We start from the raw sequence: 11,334 nt of genomic DNA, 5'->3' as shown, positions 1-11,334 counted from the left end.
AAATTACGAGTAGAGTTGAATCCTCTCGTACCTTCATTCCATCAATACGCGTGGCCGCTACTACGAAAATACCCCCCCCCCAAAAAAAAAAAAAAAAAAAAAAACTATTCTAGGCTTCTTTTACGCTCCACGACTACTGTATTTACCATACGGTTTCATTCAACTGTGCTCCCACCCTTTCCCCTGTTCTCCCCACCTCCCCCTCCTTTCCCTGACGTGCTCCTCTGGGTCGTCACAATGGAATCATCGCTGTGGAAAATGAATGGAAAACAAAGGTGTCTGATCTACAACGTGTTTTTTTTATTCTATTTTATTATTCAAATGGTTTAGTTTAATTTTTTTTTTAGTGTTTTTTTTTTTTGTTGGGAATCCTTTCGTATATTTGTGTTCTTTTTCAAAACTCACCTCGTCAAGCATTCATTTAAAATAAATCAATGGATATTAATTCAAGGCAATTTCTATGTAAATATGTACATTGCTATGAATGACTGTGTGTGTGTGTGTGTGTGTGTGTGTGTGTGTGTGTGTGTGTGTGTGTGTGTGTGTGTGTGTGTGATTATAGTTGATGTCTCCCTGACTGAAAGAGACGGATGGATTTATTGGTATGCGTACACACACACACACACACACACACACACACACACACACACACACACACACACACACACACACACACACACACACACACACACACACACACACACAGAGTTCCCAGGAAACACATAAACATACAAAAAATAACACGTACAATATAATATTATGATATAAGAATTAAGAAAACAAATTGATATTCATAAAGTTGCAAACTACTTGAAATTTGGAAGAGGGAAAGATGGAAGGGGGAATTCAGGGTGTGCGAGGCATTAAGTAGAGTGGTGGGAAGGTAACAAAGAGGAATGCGAAGGAAGAAACGAAGGGAGAAAAGATGGAAGCATTGAGTAAAGGAAGCGGGGAAGAAAGAAGTATTTGAAGAAAGAAGGAAACAAACAGTGAATGGACGAATGAACGAATGAAAGAATGAAGGAAGAAAAGAAGCAAAGAAGGACTGAGAAAAAAAAAGGAAGGAGAGGAAGTAAGAAGGAAAAGTTTCGAAGAAGAAAAGAAGCAAGGAAGAAAACGAGAAGAGTAAGTAAGAATGGGGAACAAGCATCTAACGAATAAAAGACGGAAAGAAAATAGCAAAGAAGAAGAGAAAAAAATAGAGTAAGGAAGAAGAAAAAAAAGGAAGAAAGTAAGGAAAAAAGGAAGGAAGGAAGGAAGGAAGGAAGGAACCGAGGAATGTCTGAAGAATGAAAGAAAGCAAAGTGAAAGGAAACAAAAGAAGAAAGTGACCAAAGAGAGAAGAAAAAGAGGGGGAGGGAAAGAAGGAAAGAAAGGAGGAGGAAAAAGCATTCGGAAGATACGTTGTAGAAAACTGTGTGCATTTAGATGGGGTGAGGAGGAGGAGGAGGAGGAGGAAGTGAAGAAGGTGAAGATAAAGTAAGTACATGGCTGGAAAAGGCAAGAAGCAGGAAGAAAAAAAAAGAAAATAAATAAAAAAGAAAGTGGAAGTAAGGAAAAACACACGGAAATTAACTGAAGGGAAAGGAAGTATGCGAAGGAAGTAAAAATAAATCAAATGAGGATAAGTGAGGGCGAAAGGGAACAAGAAAACATGGTGAAAGAGAGATGGTGAAGTACAGGAAGAAAAAAAGAAAGACCAAAAATAGTGATGGAAAGTGAATAAAAGGGAATAGGAGGTGGAGGAGGAGGAGGAGGAGGAGGAGGAGGAGGAGGAGGAGGAGGAGGAGGAGGAGGAGGAGGAGAGGGGCTTAACAAAACTTTGAAATCTGCTGTTGTTTTTGTGGTATGCGTGGACAGGCCTGAGAGCGCTCTTTTGAACTTTCACTTGTCATTTTATGATCGCCCTATGAAGTGCAACCGCAAAAGCTTCGTGTTGCATTTTCTTTCTATTAGTTCTCCGTAGTAGCAGTAGTGGTGGTGGTAGCAAGAGAAGAAGAAGTAGTAGTAGTAGTAGTAGTAGTAGTAGTAGTAGTAGTAGTAGTAGTAGTAGTAGTAAGTATTATTATTATTATTATTATTATTATTAGTAGCAGTAGTAGTAGTAGTAGTAGTAGTAGTAGTAGTAGTAGTAGTAGTAGTAGTAGTAGTAGGAGTAGTAGTGGTGTTGGTGATGGTAGTAAAAGTAGTAGTAGTGGCGTTGGTGATGGTAGTAGTAGTAGTAGTAGTAGTAGTAGTAGTAGTAGTAGTAGTAATAGTAGTAGTAGTAGTAGCAGTAGTGGCGGTGGTGATGGTAGTAAAAGTAGTAGTAGTAGTAGTAGTAGTAGTAGTAGTAGTAGTAGTAGTAGTAGTAGTAGTAGTAGTAGTAACAAAAGTGACATTACTTATTTGACCTCGTTTTGCTCGGACAACCTCTCTTCGTTCAAAATTCAGATGTCGTACAGTCGGAAAATTACCAACAAAATGTTTTTTTTTTTTTTTCGCCGTACTTTAATTTAGAGAGTTGAAATTTTACATGGCATTTTTCATTCATATTAGACTACTGAACGCCAAAAAACTATATATTTTGCTTCGTTGATATATAAAGGGGAGCCTTTTCCCCTTTTTTTTTGACGAATATTTTTCAACGAATGGAAATATTTAAAAAAAGAATCTGTGCAAAATGTGAAGGAAAACAAAAGCAGATCAAGTAGGTGTAAATCAGAAGAGGAAGATTGTCATTGAAAATTGGGTAGAACCTGCCTATTATTAAGTTTCAATATGTGTTTTTTCTCAATTATTTATTATTGAAGAATAGTGTAACGAATCTAACCAATCTATTAGCAACGTTAATTATCCCAGGAGAATGCTGCTTGGACTTTAAATCAACTGATATCATAATTTCGAGATCCTTTTCCTTTGAGTAAAAAAAAAATTCGTTGTTTCTGGTAACACTACACGAAAAACGTGTTCGTTATGGGCATGGAAGTAATTGATACCTACAATTGCTAATTGCGGATCTTCTCCTTTCCACGGTCTCACTTCACAAGACTAATAACTCTCATTCATATTCTGTTCACCTTCCTAGTGCAAGGTTTAATCAGGATCATCACTTTCTCATCCCATTCAATTCTGGAACCCTGCCAGTTTGTTTTTCCTTCTTCCCATGACTCAGCTGTTTCAGAAGTATCAAGACACTTCAGAAACTCCCTTGCTCTTCATTTACTTATTTTATAGAACGGCATTGTGAGTGGGTTTTTTTCCTATCATTCTTTAGTTAATGGGCAGCCTCCCTGACATATAAAAAGTAAATAAATAAAAATAAATACAAAAATAAGAAATAAAGATAATAAAAAAAAAAAACTTCACACGTCCCTTCCGTCTCTGTCTGTTCCTTACGAAAACGATAATAATTGACATACAAACAACAGTAATTCCATGGTTTCACCTGCTAGTCACCTGAGTGGGGGGAGGGAGGTGGCAACAGACCATACTCTCCCTCACTCCCTCCTCGCCAGCCATCCCCTTCCTTGCTCGGCGCTGGCGCAAGAAAAGTGTTTGTTCAAGCTTGACTCAATATACCGTGAATATTTAAGCGGGGCGTTGGAGGTTTTGGCAACATGCAAACATTCCGCCTCAGTTCTCGCCGGCGTGACTCGGTGTGATTCAATGCTCGCTCACTCAAGGCACAAAAATCAACGAACATCAATACGACAGCTCACCGAGCATACAAGTAATGGCAAATCTATACAAACCAATAAACCACACGTCTAGGCATCAATTAAGACATGAAACAAGCTCCAGTGTCTAAATTATGCATGGAATATTTTATTTATACACTTAACAAGAGTCTCTGAGTCTGCTCACGAAAATACAACGAATGGTTAATCTATACAACCGGCAAACACAATTCACAACCACGTACCAATTTAGATATGCGAAAAAAAACTAGTCTGAATAATCCATGGAATATTTGACTAATACACTAAAAATAATATAAATAACAACTGCAACGATAGCTTTCCTCCAAGACCAAACAGAGGAAAGGCCGCATTCTTCCTGTATATAGAAATTCGATCAAGCAGGAGTCATATTTGAGGGTCACAATTGACTTTTGATGATATTATCCTTCAGTGGAACCGTTACTACCGCACTCCAGTATGCCATCACTGTATCACAAGTATTACCATTACGCTGTGTTGAATGCGGCACTGGCATAATGCACTTTGCTGTCAATTGCATTACCATCATGCCAAGCTGAATAAGGGGTTTTGAAGTATTGCAATTTTGTGGTTCAACGGCTGTGCCTCGGAGGTTACAATCTAAAGGACTTGCTTTGGTCAGGTAGAGGCAATGCACAAGTCGGCAATAATAGCGTGTGTTGGATAGAATATAAGACAGTAGGTATTATGAGTGATGTAAGTAGTTACCTTGGTGTTCACTCTGAAAAATCAAACTTATTACTTCAAGGAACTCTTCACTACAGTACGAGTCAAACATTTTATCAAAGGAAGCCATTCCTAAACTCCGTGAAATTAACAGTGAACAACTTTTTATACTATATAAACCAATCGTTGAAATTGTAGCATGTTTTTCATGAACTTCAGCGATCATTGTTCCTTGCAGACTGTGGATGGAAAGGAAAAGTTCCTTGACATTTCAATCCAATTACTGTACACGTGCACTGCAATGCTACACACAGCCAACGCGAATGGATAACGCTGAAGTGAAACTATCGCTCCTAGATAACAGGGTAGTGGGTCAATTGTATTGTCAACAAACATTCCTTTTAATATTTACCTGCAATTTCTATTAATGAGGAACAGATCCATTCAAAATGCATGAAGCGATACTGCAACCACTACAACTGCCTATGTTCCGACTAACATATACCAATTTTCAACTGTTTTTTCAGCAAACACTACATAAATGAGCAATCGTACTTTAGGAATCGTTCCCAGGTAGGTGAGTGAAATATTTAACTGGATGAAAATGCCAGGTATATTATGAGTAATGATATGTACACTTCAGTAATATGTCTCTGCATGAAATGACATAACGAACGTTGAATCCTGGAAGTTGCCTCAGGTTATGAGTGTCAATGGCATACTGGCACAGCAGTTTTCTCAAAAATTCCTAAAACTATTAGCCTTGAAAAAAAAATCAACTTGGTAGTTTATTATTTCCTGTCAGTGAGGCACATCTACGATAAATCAAGTCGATTCAGATTTGAGTGAGTGGCCGAGACAAACTTTAAGGTGAAAAAAAAAGAAAAAAATGGCGTGAAGCATTCATGCCAGATGTGGTATCGAGCTCATCTTGGATGGTGTGTGTGTCATTGATCCTCCTCCTCCTCCTCCTCCTCCTCCTCCTCCTCCTCCTCCTCCTCCTCCTCCGCCTCCTCCTCCTACTCCTCCGCCTCCCAGTCTGCACCGTCGTCGTCGTCGTCGTCGTCGTCGTCGTCCTCCTCCTCTTCCTCCTTCTCCCTTCTTCTCAATCATTCAAAAATAAAATTAAATCATTGAAAAATAAAAGACAAATATTTAAAAGCAAATCCGCAACAAGCTCTCTTCTTGTCCGAATAATTACTAAATACACTAATAAACTCTTTTTCTACACCAGTTTTAACATAACTTGTATTAACTTTCAGATAGGCGTATAGAGTTCACCGTAGGGTGAATAGTATAACTTCCTTTCATCCTTTCCTATGAAAATTTCCACGGCAGTTTTTCCATACTGCATGGTACTTTTCCCAGCTATTTCCATGCCAGCGCAAGCTGGAGGGAGTGGTGGGTGGGGAGGAGCCTTCTGCTATGCTGTCCTGTCTCTCTTCCCTGTAGCTAGTTAGAAGTAGTTACCAAACAGCCTTGCAAGGACCAAAAGGTCTGTCGCTGTTTGGCTTTCCTTTGTATTCCTTTATATTCCCCGTCTCCATCGTCCTCCTCTTCTTTCTCTTACATTTTTCGTCCATGCTCTCATATTCATTTCACTTTACGCTAGACAGTATACAGTACTCCGAAGAACGAACAGAACTGCTACTTCTTGTTCCTTCTTTGTGTTCCTCTTATTCCTCGCTTCCTTCAACTACTGCTTTTTTTTTTATATATCATCATCATCATCATCATCATCATCATCATCATCATCATCATTTTCTTCTTCTTCTTCTTCTTCTTCTTCTTCTTCTTCTTCTTCTTTTTCCCTTCCTCTTTCAATGTTTCCTGCTTGTTGAATATCACTACTCAACGTTATGATTTCCATGTTTTTGTTTACAAGTTAATCCTCTCAATGCCTGAACCTATCCTGCAATTCATAGTGGTAATAAATCACAGGACTAAAAAATCACGCAATAAAACACGAACGAAACAGTAGCAAGAGAGAGAGAGAGAGAGAGAGAGAGAGAGAGAGAGAGAGAGAGAGAGAGAGAGAGAGAGAGAGAGAGAGAGAGAGAGAGAGAGAGAGAGTCACAACCATACCAGTCACAAGCAGAAAGAAAGAACACCCCCCTACACAGTAAAATGAAGTAACTTAACTCCATTTTCTTTAACCTCTCATTCAAATTTTTCTCACGAACGCTTTATTCGATATGATGTAAGTCATGTTTAGCCCCACAGAGCCGCGGCATCTGTTATCTGACGTTCGGGTCGCGCCTAACCTGTTCCCGGCCTTGCCCTAAATCTTCCCCAGAACGCGTGGAAGGTCGTAAAGGTGCAGATTTACAGCCAAGCCAAGCTGGTTCACCCTTACGACACCTGACTTCTCCTTTGGGAAGCCTGAGGGTGAAGAGAGCATTGAAGAGATGGGGGAAGGAGGGGGAGGAGGAAAGAGAGTTAAAAATCCTATATCAAGTAAAAAATTACATGTATACTGCTTTATTGTACTTTTTTTAATCCTTTTGTTACCTTTTTCATTTTTTTTTTCTAATTTGATCCAGAGAACGAATAGGCGGAAGAATGGAAAGAGGATGAAGAGGAGGAGGAGGAGAAGGAAGAGGTGGAGGAGGAAAGTGAGTACGAGTATATAGTCCTTCATCAAGTACGAGAGAGAGAGAGAGAGAGAGAGAGAGAGAGAGAGAGAGAGAGAGAGAGAGAGAGAGAGAGAGAGAGAGAGAGAGAGAGAGAGAGAGAGAGAGAGATAATAAATACAGCATTTTCCATATGTATCTTCCACTACTCTTCACATTGTCGAGTCAAATAAGTGTGTGTGTGTGAGTGTGTGTGTGTGTGTGTGTGTGTGTGTGTGTGTGTGTGTGTGTGTGTGTGTGTGTGTGTGTGTGTGTGTGTGTGTGTGTGTGTGTGTGTGTGTGTGTGTGTGTGCGTGCGTGCGTGCGTGCGTGCGTGCGTGCGTGCGTGCGTGAAGCTCGCGCTGTGTCTGGCCAGGCGAGACAACACTCTGGGCCACACAGACGGTGACAGACAACAACACTGTGGCTCAGGGCAATGAAGTGCGGGATGATTTTCTTTTACGACAGTGCTTGGAGGAGTTTATAAAAGATCACCCTAGACACACACACACACACACACACACACACACACACACACACACACACACACACACACACACACACACACACACACACACACGTGCACCATATATTATTTATTATATGTGGGTATGGGCAAATCACGAGGGCGCACATGGCCACGTGGGGGAGAAGACCCTTGCTTGTTCGCACATCATAGGTGTGTCAGTCCCCTGAGCAAGCACCTTGAGTCGCAACTTATCACCTCCACACCCTTTTTTCTTAAACCATGTGACGAGTGTAGTGTGAATGATTGGTGGACAACTTTCGGCCCGAGCTAAATAAATCAAGGGCTGGGCCAGATCAGCACTATACTCGGAGACGAGCGCACTCAGCACTCTCTACATTAAATAAACGGCGAAGCTACAACATGTGATTCCATCGCCCTTATCATATCAGGAGGGACGCATTACATACACAGGCGCAAATACACACAATAAACAACATACGGAATAATTCCAATAATTAACATGGTCTAACAAACTGCTCTTATTCTAAATACATTAAACACAACATTAAAAACATACAAAACACACACACACACACACACACACACACACACACACACACACACACACACACACACACACACATACACACTAAGTAGAGAAAAGTAAACATTTACCTTCGTTTGATGACTCGGCTCCCTCTCAGATCCAAAGTCTGTCGAAGAAATAATAAGATATTAAGTACATGAATGTATCAGCGGATAAATAAGTCTCTCTCTCTCTCTCTCTCTCTCTCTCTCTCTCTCTCTCTCTCTCTCTCTCTCTCTCTCTCTCTCTCTCTCTCTCTCTCTCTCAATGAAGACATGCAAGTACACGCATTACTATTTTTCTGTATCTGGCGTTCACATAAAAAAAAAAAAACGCCAAGAATATTCAATTGTCACTCATCAGATTACCCTTCAGCAGGTAGTGAGCTCTCGGATTATATTTCTTTGCTCCTTGGTTGTCTTTTCAGTTCTCCCGCATCCTCTTTTACATATTTTGCACAGCGCTGGCTTTATATATACAAACTATTAAGTCTCATGTGATACTTCTTTCCAAAGACGGAAAAGGAAAAGATATGTTGTTCTTTAAAAGTGACGAAATGTTTAGAATGTGAGGGAGAAGAAGAAAAGATGAAGACGGAAAGATGAGGGACAAAGAACAGAAAGAGGGAGAACATCATTAGATAAAGAACAAAAGAGGACGAAAAAGAAAAAAAAAAAGGCAGTTTATGATACTTAGAAAAGACCAACATCAAAGGGAAATGAAAGAAAAAAATTCTACAACTTTTTTCAGGTCCACAGTGGATCCACTCTTACTGCTTTTGGAAGTCCCATCCACTTCCATGCACTTCCCTTACCTTCCACCACCCTCTCATCCCTCCCTCATCTTCCCCGTTCCTCCTTCTCTCCCTTCAAAGTGTACCCTCCACCAGCCTCTCAAAACCCTTCCTCTCTCTCCCTCGATTGTCCGTCTCTCTCTCTCTCTCTCTCTCTCTCTCTCTCTCTCTCTCTCTCTCTCTCTCTCTCTCTCTCTCTCTCTCTCTCTCTCACCTGTCTCTCCGAGCCCTCCTTCTTTTTGTCCTTTCCCTTTTCCCTCTCCCCTCAAAATGTATCCTCCACCAGTCTCCTACCATCTCTCCCTACTTTTCTCTTTTCCATGTACCCTCAACCAGCCTACAACTTCCTCACCCCCTCTCTCTCTCCCAGTTTCTCTATCTCCCTCTCACTGAAATTCTTTCCCTTCGACATGCATCTCCCTTTACATCCCTCCCGCTGCCTGCCTCGCCTCTCCTTCCGTCCATACGGCGGAACTTCAAGCTTATTTATATGCTGCTTTATACTTTTATACCGCGCAGACCAAACGGTATCCAGAACAGAAACGTTTGGAGCGCGGGTCTCTTGGTCTCCCAGGGAAGGCGCCCACACCGCCCACGACATCAGTAAGTATAAGGCGAGCACAAGACGCTGTGGAAAATTTATCTAAGCTTCTCCTCGCGTAACTTGGCGACATGAAATGGAAATCCGATAAATATTTTGAAACCTGCAGCATTCTCTTTCCCTTCTCTCAACCGCCTCGCCGTTCTCTCTCTCTCTCTCTCTCTCTCTCTCTCTCTCTCTCTCTCTCTCTCTCTCTCTCTCTCTCTGAAAACCTTGGGCGTCCTGTACGTGAGTGGGAATCGAACCATGTGGGCGTGACTGTTTGTGAATGGCTGTGAATGAAGACTGTGCCAAGGAGGAGGAGGAGGAGGAGGAGGAGGAGGAGGAGGAGGAGGAGGAGGAGGAGGAGGAGGAGGAGGAGGAGGAGGAGAAGGGGAAGGGATGGAGAAAATGACGCCTGTTAGTGAGTTATTGAGACAGCCGGAGTGGAATCTTGAGTCAGAAGATGTGAGTGCGAAAAATTGTAGGCTAATTGTGAGACAGGAAAGGAAAAGAGGATTTTAAGGAGAGGATTTGTAGAAGAAGCAAACTATAAAAGATGTGGAGTTTATGTATAAGTTCTCTTCCTCTCTCATATTCTTTCCTTTTCTTCAATATCCGTCTAGCTACTACTTCATTTCTTCTTGTTTTCTTTTTTACTTAATCTCATACTTTATTTCACTCTACACACACACAGACACACACACACACACACACACACACACACACACACACACACACACACACACACACACACACACACACACACAGGCACACCAAGTTGAAGAGGCAGCATCACGGACAAAAGACAAGGAAACAACAAATATATAAATAAAAAAAAAAAAATAGAAAAAAACACTCCATACTTGCATAATACCTTGGAAACATAACCAATAAAGGAAACACAATTGGAGCGTAACAAAGGAGGGGCTGAAATTAATAGCAGGGGCTGAAATTAATTGCAGGGGAGTACATTTCCGGGTTCTCACTAATGATTCCTCTAAATACTTGACGAACCACTTTGGCGTATCAAGCTGAATAAAACTTGAAAGAACTTGGACATGTATGTAATATTATATTCGGACATAATTTAATTTCAGCGACATTCAAAGACTTTAAAACGAAAAAAAAAGTACTGGGCGAGTATTTTTCTTTTCTTATTCGAACAATTATTACTTTAGTGGCACATTATTTATTACGAGAGCCATATTTTATCCGAGTAATAATGAATACGTCTGCTTATTTTCAAGGATTTTTGCTTCAACGTGAATAAAACTAGTTACAATTTATTTTCTATACTTTAAATCAAGCTTTCTTCACATATTTCGCATTCTAGCTCTCTTTCACATTTTTGGTTACTGAATTAAGCCTGCTACTCTGCTAATGAAAGACCCAAGTGTGTGTGTGTGTGTGTGTGTGTGTGTGTGTGTGTGTGTGTGTGTGTGTGTGTGTGTGTGTGTGTGTGTGTGTGTGTGTGTGTGTGTGTGTGTGCGCGCGCGCGAGTACATTTTCCATGTTTTGAATTTTCAGATGCATCCGCAGCCTCGTAGCGCAATGTAGTAATTTCTAGAGCAAGATCAAAACTTACGCTGAAACTACGACAGATAGATAGGTAGATTAATAGTAGGCAGGTAGATGGATAGATAGATAAATAAAGATAGACAGATTGATAGATAGATAGATAGACAGACAGCTAGAAAGGAAGGTACGTAGACAGTTAAGTAGATAGGCTGATTGCTAGATGAAAGGACGGGTGGACCTATGCATAGATGAATGAAGAGATGAATAAATGGATGGATGGATAGATAGGTAGATAGGTAGGTAGGTAGGTCGTACGTAGATAGATAATGGAGAGAGAGAGAGAGAGAGAGAGAGAGAGAGAGAGAGAGAGAGAGAGAGAGAGAGAGAGAGAGAGAGAGAGAGAGAG

At 40.7% G+C, this 11,334-nt stretch overlaps 1 protein-coding gene across 13 annotated transcripts in view; it reads right to left on the bottom strand.

The window, feature by feature from the left end:
- LOC135109078 (calcium-activated chloride channel regulator 2-like) overlaps positions 1-11,334 on the bottom strand; it is a 460,219-nt gene that overhangs the window by 165,029 nt on the left and 283,856 nt on the right. For all 13 annotated transcript variants that reach the window (XM_064020133.1, XM_064020128.1, XM_064020124.1 and 10 more), the window contains exon 15: positions 8,124-8,161. The gene's annotated coding sequence lies outside the window, so the exon portion shown is untranslated. The remainder of the gene's footprint in view (positions 1-8,123; positions 8,162-11,334) is intronic.

This window comes from Scylla paramamosain, chromosome 18 (assembly GCF_035594125.1).
Source record: "Scylla paramamosain isolate STU-SP2022 chromosome 18, ASM3559412v1, whole genome shotgun sequence".
NCBI lineage: Eukaryota > Metazoa > Arthropoda > Malacostraca > Decapoda > Portunidae > Scylla > Scylla paramamosain.
Note: the sequence above shows the minus strand (reverse complement) of the source record. Positions and strands in the feature narration are given on the sequence as shown.